Source organism: Muscardinus avellanarius, assembly GCF_963383645.1.
Source record: "Muscardinus avellanarius genome assembly, chromosome: 7".
Lineage (NCBI taxonomy): Eukaryota > Metazoa > Chordata > Mammalia > Rodentia > Gliridae > Muscardinus > Muscardinus avellanarius.
This window is the reverse complement of record NC_137793.1, coordinates 64,343,587-64,354,699: the sequence shown is the minus strand read 5'-3', so window position 1 is coordinate 64,354,699 and position 11,113 is coordinate 64,343,587. Positions and strand designations below refer to the sequence as shown.

At 42.4% G+C, this 11,113-nt stretch overlaps 1 pseudogene across 1 annotated transcript; it reads left to right on the top strand.

The window, feature by feature from the left end:
• The first annotated feature begins 2,682 nt into the window (after window positions 1–2,682).
• LOC308265091 (transcription initiation factor TFIID subunit 9-like) lies at window positions 2,683–10,696 on the top strand (annotated as a pseudogene). Its single transcript has 2 exons — window positions 2,683–3,192; window positions 10,602–10,696. The product of its transcript is annotated as a transcription initiation factor TFIID subunit 9-like (transcript).
• The last annotated feature ends 417 nt before the right edge of the window (window positions 10,697–11,113 follow it).

The following is an 11,113-nucleotide window of genomic DNA, read 5'->3' as shown; positions in this document are numbered from 1 at the left end:
GTAGTTTAGAGAAAGAATGCCCCTGGGACCCATCCCAAGCACTGGAAAAGAAAAAGAAAAAAAAAAAAAAAGAAAATGTTATTCTGTTGACTATGTATACTTCTAAATATTCTAGAATACATGTGTATCACTTACATAGTGGGAAATAAAGATATTTTAAAGTGGGCATGGTGGTGTACCTCTGTAATCCCAGTATTTCAAAGGCTGAGACAGGAAGCTCACAGGTATGAGGATAGCCTCAGCAAGGAGTGAGACTCTTCATCAACCTAGTAAGAGCCTGTTCAAAAAAAAAAAAAAAAATAGGGCTAGGGGTTGTCAAAGATAGAATGCTCATGGGCTCAAACCTTAGTATTATACACACACAAATCAATTGCTGATTGCCACAGTTAAGTCTATAAGTTCAATGCAATATTTCAATGTAAATCCCACTAGAATTTTATTTATTTATTTTTTGTGGTACTGGGGTTGAACCCAGGGACTTTCTACTTCCAAGCTATACTTCCAGACCTACTTTATATTTTATTTACTTATTTATTTATTTTCCGGGTCTGGGGATGGAACCCAGGGGCATTCGACCTCCGAGCTACAGCCCCTGCCCTATTTTTTATTCTTTATTTTGAAGCTGGGTCTCAATGAGTTGCAGAGGGCCTAAGTAGCTGAGGCTGTCCAGGAACCACGATCCTTGGGTCTCAGCCTCCTGAATGCTGGGATTACAAGCTTGCGCCACCACAACCAGCTTTATATTTTATTTAGAAACAGGGTCTCACTAAGTTGCTGAGAGCCTCACCAAATAGCTGAGGCTGGCTTCAAACCTGTACAATTCTCCTGTCTCAGCCTCCCAAGCACTAGGATTACAAGCGTGTGCCACCACTCCCAGCTCCACTAGAATTTTTGATGAAATATGACCAGTCAGTGATATGGAATTAAGATACAAAAATAACCAAACCCAGTATGGTGGCTCATGCTTGTAATTCCAGTATTTGGGAGGCTGAGACAGGAGGTTCACAGCAACTTCTCAAGGCTCTCAGTGATTTTGTAATACCATTTCCAAATGAGAAATAAAACTGGACTGGGGGCATGAAATGCCTCTGGGTTCAATCCTCAGTACCGAAAGAAAAAAAAAAAAAAAAAAAAAAAAGCTAAAACGTTTTTGTCAAAAGAACAGGAGTGATTTGCCTTGTATAAAATTATAAAACTGCCGGGCATGGTGGTGCATGCTTGTAATCCCAGCATTTGGGAGCCTGAGACCAGAGGATTGTGGTTCGCAGACAGCCTCAGCTACTTAGTGAGGCCCTGTTTCAAAATTAAAAGAATAAAAAATAGGGCAGGGGCGTAGCTCGGAGATTGAATACCTCTGGATTCCATCCCCAGACCCGCAAAAAAAAGATTTTTTAATTAAAAAACAAAACAAAACAAAAAACTATGCCAGGCATGGAGGTGTACGCTTGTAATCCCAGCATTTGGGAGGCTGGGACAGGAGGATCGTGGACCTTGGGACAGCCTCAGCTACTTAGTGAGGTGCTTTGCAACTCAGTGAGACCCTGTTTCAAATAAAGGATAAAAAGTAGGGTGTGGGGTGTAGCTCAGAGGTAGTATGCCTCTGGTTCCATCCAGTACTGAAAAAAAATGTGTGTATGTATATATGTGTATATATATGTGTGTGTGTATATATATATATATACACACACACACACATACACACACACACACACTATAGTAGCTTAGTATCTAGATGTTTAAGTGAGGGGTCTGCATCTGTCGCTGGGAGAAATCTGTTGCTGCCAAACATTTCACAGGTACACCAGGGGTTAGAAAAGCCACACTAGGCAAACAATTTGCATCAAGATCAAGACTGGAGCCAGATGTGGTGGTATACACTTGTAATCCCAGCATTTGGGAGGCTGAGACAGAAGGATCAAGGTTCGAGGACAGCCTCAGCTACTTAGTGAGGCCCTTTGAAACTCAGTGAGACCCTGTTTCAAAATAAAGAAGCTCTCAGCAACTCAGTGAGATCCTGTTTCCAAATAAAGTATAAAGAAGATCTGGGAGAAAAGACCCTGGGTTCCACCCCAGTATCACAATAAATAAATAAATAAATAAATAAATAAATAAATAGACTAGAAAATAGGGCTGGGGGTGTACTTCGGAGGTAGAATGCCTCTGGGTTCAATCCTAGTATGGAAAAAAAAAATCAAGACTGAAATACGTTAATGTGGATGAATTAGTTCAAGAAATCTGATCACCGGATTACCACTAAATCTAGTAAGACGGCTCATCGCAAGAGCATGCAGATGGCACAAATCCTAAAAGACATGGGGATTACCGAATATGAGCCAAGAGTTATAAATCAGATGCTGGAGTTTGCCTTTCGATATGTGACACAATTCTAGATGATGCTAAACTTTATTCAAGCTTGCTAAGAAAGCGACTGTCAGCTATGCGTGGTAGCGCATGCTTGTAATCCCAGCTTTTGGGAGGCTGAGACAGAAGGATCAAGGTTCGAGGACAGCCTCAGCTACTTAGTGAGGCCCTTTGAAACTCAGTGAGACCCTGTTTCAAAATAAAGAATAAAAAATAGGGCTAGGGTGTAGCTCAGAGGTAGAATGCCCCTGGGTTCCATCCCCAGTACCTTAAGAATAAAAAAAAGAAAGTGACTGTTAATGCTGATGATGATTGCAATGGGCAATTCAGTGTTACATTGACTTATCTTTTACCTCTCCTCCCCCAAGAGATTTTTTATTACATATTGCAAATTCAAATAAATTAACCCCCTTGCCATTCAGGTCCTAGATTGCCACCTGATATTGCTTAACAGCTCTATAGGCTCAAGTCTTCACAAAAAAGGTATCCACATCTGCATAAAGAATAGCAATTTCATGGTTAAGTGTTGGTTCAGTTACTAGTTAACTGGGCACACCAGCCCCCCAAACCATGTCTGTTCCTACTCAAGTACATACTCCAATGTCTCTCACAGGGCAAAGGTTTACAGTAGAGGTACCTGTTTCACAGCCCCTTGCTTTTGTAAAAGCATCCATTCCTGCAACATCAGCAGCTCAGAATGAGCTGATTAATCCATCATTAATTTGGTCCCAAATATTCTGATTACCATTGATATGGTATCAACACAAAATACTGCCAATGAATCATTGTATACATTAAAAAGAAAACGTGATGATGATAATTTGAAACCTAGTCTTTTTTTTTTTTTTTTTTTGGTACTGGGTATTGAACCCAGAGGCATTCTACCTCCAAGTTATACCCCCAACCCAATATTACTATTATTTTTTTGTGTGTGTGGTACTGGGGATGAAACCCAGGGGCATTCTACCCCTAAATTACACCCTCAACCCTATTTTTTATTTTGTAACAGAGTCTCACTGAGTTGCAAAGAGCCTCACTAAGTAGCTGAGGCTGTACTCGAGCCACGATTCTCCTGTCTCAGCCTCCCAAATGCTGGGATTACAAGCATTTGCCACCATGCCCAGCTTCCAATATTATTTATTTGGAAAAAGAGTCACCAAGTTGCGGAGGGCCTCGCTAAACTGCCAAGGCTGGCTTGAAACCTGTAAGGTCTCAGCCTCCCAAGTACTAGAATTATAATCATGTGCTACCACACCCAGCTGTAATCTAGTCTTGATGTATGTGACATGTATGTATGTGTGTGTGTGTGTGTGTGTGTGTGTGTGTGTGTGTATATATATATATATATATATATGTATATATAATTTTTTTAAATTTGGAAACAGGGTCTCTTAAGCCAGCGTGGCTGGCTTCAAACCTGCGCGGTTCTCCTGTCTCTGCCTCCCAAGCGTGGCGATTACAAGCGTGTGCCACCACACCTGGCTGACATGTATATTTGATCTTAATTGCAGTGAAATTAAGCATGATGAATGTTTTCAAGTTGTGCTTTAGAAAATTTACATAATATTTAAGGAGTAAGTATATTTACTCTTTTCGATTAAAATGTTGGATTTTAATAGGGCCAATAATGGTTTTTTCATTAGCCTTTATGTATAAAAAGAGTGTCATTCAAAGCCAGGTTTGGTGCGTGGTGGAGGACACTTGTAATCCCTGTGCTTGGGAGGCTGAGACAGGAGGATCCCATAGGTTTGAAGCCAGCCTCAGCTGGCTTAAGAGATCCTGTTTCCAAACAAAATATAAAATAGGTCTGGGAGCGTAGCCCGGAAGTAGAAGGCCCCTGGGTTCCATCCCCAGTACCACCACCAAAAAAAAAAAAAGTGTGTCATTCAACAACAAATAAAACTACAGTAGCTTAAAATATCAAAACCAGGTGTGGTGGTGCATGCTTGTAATCCCAGCTATTAGGGAGGCTGAGACCGGAGCATCCTGGTTCATGGTTTGCGGACAGCCTCAGCTACTTACTGAGGCCCTCTGCAACTTAGACACTGTTTCAAAATAAAGAAAAAACCATAGGGCGGGAGTGTAGCTTGGAGGTCGAATGCCCCTGGGTTCCATCCCCAGACCCGTTTTTTAAAAAAGTTTTAACAGGCCAGTCATGGTGGTCATGGTGGTGCATGCTTGTAATCCCAGTATTTGGAAGGATTGCAGGTATGCAGCCAGCTTCAGCTACTTAGTGAGGCCCCGTTTCAAAAGAAAGGATAAAAACAGGGCTGGGGGTGTAGTTCAGAAGTAGAACACCTCTGGGTTCAATCCCCAGTACTACAAAGTAAAAAAAAATGTTATTGGCACATAAATGAACAATGATAAATGGAAGAGTTCAGAATCAGTTTATACAAATAAAATCTAAAAAGATATGAGTAAAAACTGAAAATTCAGCTGGGCGTGGTGGCGCACGCTTCTAATCCCCGCGCTTGGGAGGCGGAGACAGGAGGATCACACAGGTTCGAAGCCAGCTGCGCTGGCGTAAGAGACCCTGTTTCAAAAATATAAAATAGGTCTGGGAGTGTAGCCCGGAGGTAGAAGGGCTTCCAGGAACCCCAGTACCACCAAAAAAAAAAAAAAAAAAGAAACTGAAAATTTAAAACATTTATGAATGCACATATTATTTTTAGTACTGGAGATTGAGCCCAGGAGTGAGCTATACACCCAGATTTTCCATCCATCCACCCACCACCCACCAGAGGCAACCTACCTCCAACCTACACCCCTAGCTATTTATTTTGTGGTACAGGAGATTGAACTCAAGGGATTTCTATCTCAAAGCTACACCTCCAGACCCATTTTTTATTATTTTATTTGAAACAGGGTCTAAGTTCCAGAGGGTCTCATAAGAGGTGGAGGCTGGCTGTGAACCTGCAATCCTCCCATCTCAGCCTCCTAAGTGTGTGCCACCAGGTCCAGCAGCCCCTAGTTCTTATTTTTTACTTTTTTTGTCTGTGTGGTACTAGTGGAACCCAGGAACTTTTCTACCTCCAAGCTATACTCCAGACCTATTTTATATTATACTTGGAAACAGGGTCTCACTAAGTTGCTGAGAGCCTCACTAAGTAGCTGAGGCTGGCTTCCAACCTGTATGATCATCCTGTCTCAACCACCAAGTGCCACTATGCCCAGCAGCCCCCATCTCTTTTTTTTTTTTTTTTTTGTAGTACTGAGGATGGAACCCAGGGGCATTATACCTCTGAGCAACACCCCCAGCCCCTATTTTTTATTCTTTATTTTGAAACAGGGTCTCACTTTCAAAGGGCCTAAATAGCTGAGGCTGGCTTCGAACCTGTGCAATCCTCCTGTCTCAGCCTCCCAAATGCTGGGATTACAAGCATGCGCCACACCTGGCTAGCCCCTAGCTCTTTAAAAATTTTTTTTTTTGGATGGGGGAAGATGGAATCTCTTTAAAACTCATGAGGTATGTAAACAAATGTATCAAAGATAGCTGCCAATCAAGCATGGGATCCAGGGAGGAGGAAGGAATGAGATGGGGATTGGATAAGGGCAAATTGGATGTGTGCTTGTATATCCTCACAAGTCTTGAATTCCAATGTGATGTATAATTACAATAAAGATATATTTAAATGCTGGGCGTAGTGGCGCACGCTTGTAATCCCTGCGCTTGGGAGGCAGAGACAGGAGGATCGCGCAGGTTCGAAGCCAGCCGCGCATGCTGGCTTAGGAGACCCTGTTTCCAAATAAAAATGTAAAAATAGGTCTGGGAGTGTAGCCCGGAGCTAGAGGGCTTCCGAGACCCCAGTACAAAAAAAAAAAAAATATATATATATATATATATATATATATATATATATATATATATATATATATATATATAGTGTAGGGCGGTTGTGGTGGCAAAAAAAAAAAAAATTTTTTTAAACCGGGTTTTACTAGGTTGATGAGTCTCACTACTTGCTGAAGCTGTCCTCAAGCCTGGGATTCTCCTGTCTCAGCCTCCTAAGTGTTGGGATTACAAACCTGCGCCACCTCCACTGGCTTTTTTTTTTTTAATCTTTTTTCAAACAGAGTCGCACTAAGTTGCTGAGGCTGGTCTTAAACTTGTGATATTCCTGTCTCAGCCTCCCAAGTACTGAGATTACAAGTGTGCATCACTGTGCCTAATTTTCAATTTTTTAAATTAAAAAAAAATTTTAAATTTAAAAATTTTTTAATTTTTAAGTTTTTTATTTTTGGAACAGGGAATTGGACCCAGAGGTATTCTAATTTCAAGCTACATTCTCCAGCCCTTTATATTTTTTATATGTATTTATTTTTGGAACTGGGTGTGGAACCCAGGGGCATTCCACCTCTGAGCTACACCCCCAGCCCTATTTTTTCTTTTTTTTTTGGTACTGGGAGTGGAACCCAAAGGCTTTCTACCTCCAGGATACACTCCCAGACCTATTTTGTACTTTATTTGGAAACAGGGTCTCATTAAGTTGCTGAGAGCCTAAGTAGCTGAGGTGGGCTTTGAATATGTGCAATCCTCCTGTCTCAGCCTCCCAAGCGTGGGGATGACAAGCATGCGCCACCAAACTCGGCTTTTATTCTTTATTTTTTGAAACAGGGTCTCACTGAGTTTGCAAAGGGACTCACTAAGTAGCTGAGGCTGGCTTCAAACCTGTGTGATCCTCCTGCCTCATGCTTGATTGATGGCTATCTTTGATACATTTGATCCTCCTGCCTCAGCTTCCCAAATTTTGCAGCCCTTTTTATTTTGAAACAGGACCTTGCTAAATTGCTGAGGCTAGCCTCCAACTGGCTATCCTCTTTTCTACAACCTCCCAAGTACTGAAGTTACAGGGTTCAGCTTTCAAATTTGGGGCCAGAGGGTGCTGGGAGTTGAACTAGGGCATTCTACCTCCAAGCTACACTCCCAGCCTTATTTTTGATTCTTGGTTTTGAAACAGGGTCTAAATTGCAGAAGGGCTCACTGAGATTGGTTGCAAATCTGTGATCCTCCCGTCTCAGGCTACCAAGTACTGGGGTTACAAGTATGTGCCACCATGCCCAGCTTTTTTTTTTTTTTTTTTTTTTTTGGTGGTACTGGGGATGGAACCCTTCTACCTCCGGGCTACACTCCCAGGCCTATTTTATATTTATTTTGGAAACAGGGTCTCTCTCTTTTTTTTGGTGGTACTGGGAGTGGAACCCAGAGGTTTTCTACCTCCGTGCTATACTCCCAAACCTTTTTTATATTTTTTATTTGGAAACAGGGTCTCACTAAGTTGCTGAAAGCCTCACTAAGTAGCTGAGGCTGGCTTTGAACCCGTGCAATCCTCCTGTCTCAGCCTCCCAAGCGCGGGGATTACAAGTGTGTGCCACCACGCCCGGCCCCAGCTCTCATTTTAAAATTTAATAAATATCAAGTCAGGAACCCTGGCATACAACTATCATTGAGGTCCTCCACAACTTAGACCCTGTTTCAAAATAAATAAAATAGGTCTGAGGGTACAGTGCTGAGATAAAATGTCTCTGGGTTCAATCCTCAGTACAAAAAAATACTAATTCATAAAATTAAAATAGCTGGGCATGGTGGCACACGCTTATAATCACAGCATTCCAGAGGCAGAGACAGAAGGAGCACGGTTCATGGACAGCCTCAGCCACTTAGCAAGGCCCTTCACAACTCAGTGAAACCCTGTTTCAAAAATAAAAATAGCCAGGTGTGGTGGTGCACGCTTGTAATCCCCGCGTTTGGGAGGTGGAGACCGGAGGATTGCGCAAGTTTGAAGCCAGCCTGGCTGGCTTAAGAGACCCTGTTTCCAAATAAAATATAAAATAGGTCTGGGAGTGTAGCCTCCCCAGTACCATAAAAATAAATAAATAAATAAAAATTAAAAAGAGCCGGGCTTGGTGGCGCACGCTTGTAATCCCCGCGCTTGGGAGGCAGAGACAGGAGGATCGTGCAGGTTCGAAGCCAGCTGCGCGCGCTGGCTTAGGAGAATGTTTCCAAATAAAAATGTAAAATAGGTTTGGGAGTGTAGCCCGGAGGTAGAAGGGCTTCCAGGAACCCCAGCACCACCAAAAAAAAAGAAAAGAAAAGAAAAGAAAAAGACTAAAAACTAGGGCAGGGGGTGTAGCTCGGAGGTACAATGCCCCTGTGTTCCATCCCTGGTGCTGCAAAAAATAAGTAAAATAAATAAATAAGTAAATAGAACTTATGCCAAACGTGATGGTGCATGCTTGTAATCTCAGTTCTTGAGAAGCAGACAGGAGGATCACAGGTTGAATGACAGCCTCCACAACGTACTGACACTCCCAGCAACCTAGCAAAACTCTGTTTCAAACTAAAAAATAATATAGGCTGGGGGTGTAGCTGAGAGGTAGTCTGTCCCTGGGTTCAATACCCAGTGCTGCTGCTGCAAAACAAAAAACCTATGATCTATCATCCACTTCTTATTATCTGCTCTTAAACTCAACAAGCTGAGTGTGGTGGCGCATGCTTGTCATCCCAGCATTGGGAAGTCTGAGACAGAAGGATCTCGGTTCGAAGACTGCATGTGTGCGTGTGTAGGTACTACTGGGGGTGGGACCCAGGGGCTTTTCTACCTCGGGTCTATACTCCCAGTCCTATTTTATACTTTATTTGGAAACAGGGTCTCACTACGGTACAGAGAGCCTCACTAAGTAGCTGAGGCTGGCTTTGAACCTACACAATCCTCCTGTCTCAGCCTCCCAAGAGCTGGGATTACAAGCGTGCGCCACCACACTCAGCTCTGCCTCAGCTTCTTAGTGAGGCCTTCTGCAACTCAGTGAGACTCTGTTTCAAAACAAAGAATAAAGTGGACGTGATGGCGCATGCCTATAATCCCAGTACTTGGGACGCTGAGACAGGAGGATCATGTAGGTTCCAAGCCAGCCTCAGCTATTTTCTGAGGCTCTCAGCAACTTAGTGAGACCGTTTCCAATAAAACATAAGAATAGGTCTGGGAGTGTAGCCCAGAGGTAAAAAGCCCCTGGGTTCCATCCCCAGTACCCTCCACCCAAATAAAGGCCAGCTATGGTGACACATGCCTATAATCCTAGTACTGGGAAACTGAGACAGGAGGATCACAGGTTTGTGAGCAGCCTCAGCAGCTTCATAAGACCTAGTTTCAGTAACAATAAAAAATAGGGTTTGGGGTATAGCTCAGAGGTAGAATGCCCCTGGGTTCAATCCCCAGTACCACAAAAATAAAAACAAACAAACAAACAAACAAACCAGCATTTCTAACCCAGTGTATCCTTGGCTCTCTTCAGAAATGAATTTGAGTTCTCAGTTCATCACAGGGTTGAACTGAACAATCACATGCATTTTCATCATGGTTACAACAAATAATTATTCTAAACTTATACTTTTACCTCATGTTTGTCACCTGAGTTCAAATGCCAATGCCGACTATGGAAAAGTCAACGTCTTCCCTGCTGGCTCTAAATTCTACTAAAAAGCACAACTTGTAAGTGGCATGCTCATTGACAAAATGCAGAAAGAGCACCTGCCTCCCCTGACAAATGGAGCCACGACAGGAGCACCTAGAATAAGAGCAATGGAATAAACCCAAAGAAAAGGTGTTAGAGGACATTAAAATGTCTTAAGAAACATTTTAATAAGGAAGTTTAAGAGCCACCAGGCATGATGGAACAATTCTGGTGCTTGAGAGGCTGAGACGAGGAGGACCACAGGTTCAAGGCTAGTTTAGCAGCTCAAGTTCCTGTTTCAAAATTAAAAAATTGAAGAAAATGAGCTGGGTTGTAGCGTAAAGGTAGAATGCCTCTAGAAAAGAAGGGAAGGAAGGCAATAGGTTTACATGAGATAAAAATCCACTGTTGATTATACATTTTGAAATGTTTGTGAATGGAAGTGAAGATTTACTCTACTCCAAGCGGATACCCAGGCACATGTTGCCAAGGACTTGCTGAACTGAGAGAAGGCTTAGGAACAGCTGGCTCCAGGCTCCGAGAATCAGCTGCAATCATGTTACTCTGAACTGGTTGCTTCTCCTCTTCCCTGTGACGGTGCCAAGACTCCTCGGCACGGTCTGAGGCGTGCTGACCTCGATGGCTCTCCTTCACTGTTCTGACGCTGCTCTGGCTTCACGATACCCAGCCAGCAGAAGCACCAAGGTGAGCACCTCATTCTGTCTCTCCAGATGTCAAAAGAAAAAATTAAATACGTCAGTGTTGCCGCATTTCTGTGGGGCCATTTTCAGAAGCCCCGCAGAGGTGCTCCCAGTGCCTCTGCTCTAGACATCCACCCAGAGCCAGGGCCACTCCTGAGGGCCACTTGAAAGCAGGACAGTTCTGAGGACGGCCCCGAACCTGCGTGTACATGGTGGTGGTGGGGAAACATTTACAACCAGTCAAGTTCAAGTAAGCAAATTTAAATTTAGCAGTTTCCTTTGCATTAAATCTGGAAAATTCTAAATCTATTTAACTCGGAACAAAGAATAATTGGCCAGAAAATGTTATTTTTCAACTAAATAAATTAAAAAGATGATTTTAAGACATTTCTTTTTGTCCTAAAAGATGAAATACTATATTAATGCTTCAGAGTAACTGTATTAATGAAACATCAACAAGATACAGATAAACATTTTAATTGATTAAATATATTACTTTCAAGATCTTTTTTAAATCATATTTGTACTGTTACTAACCAACAGCCAAAGGCAATAAAAAAGTTTAAAACCAAAATGTTCCGACATGAACTGCTATGTAAAGT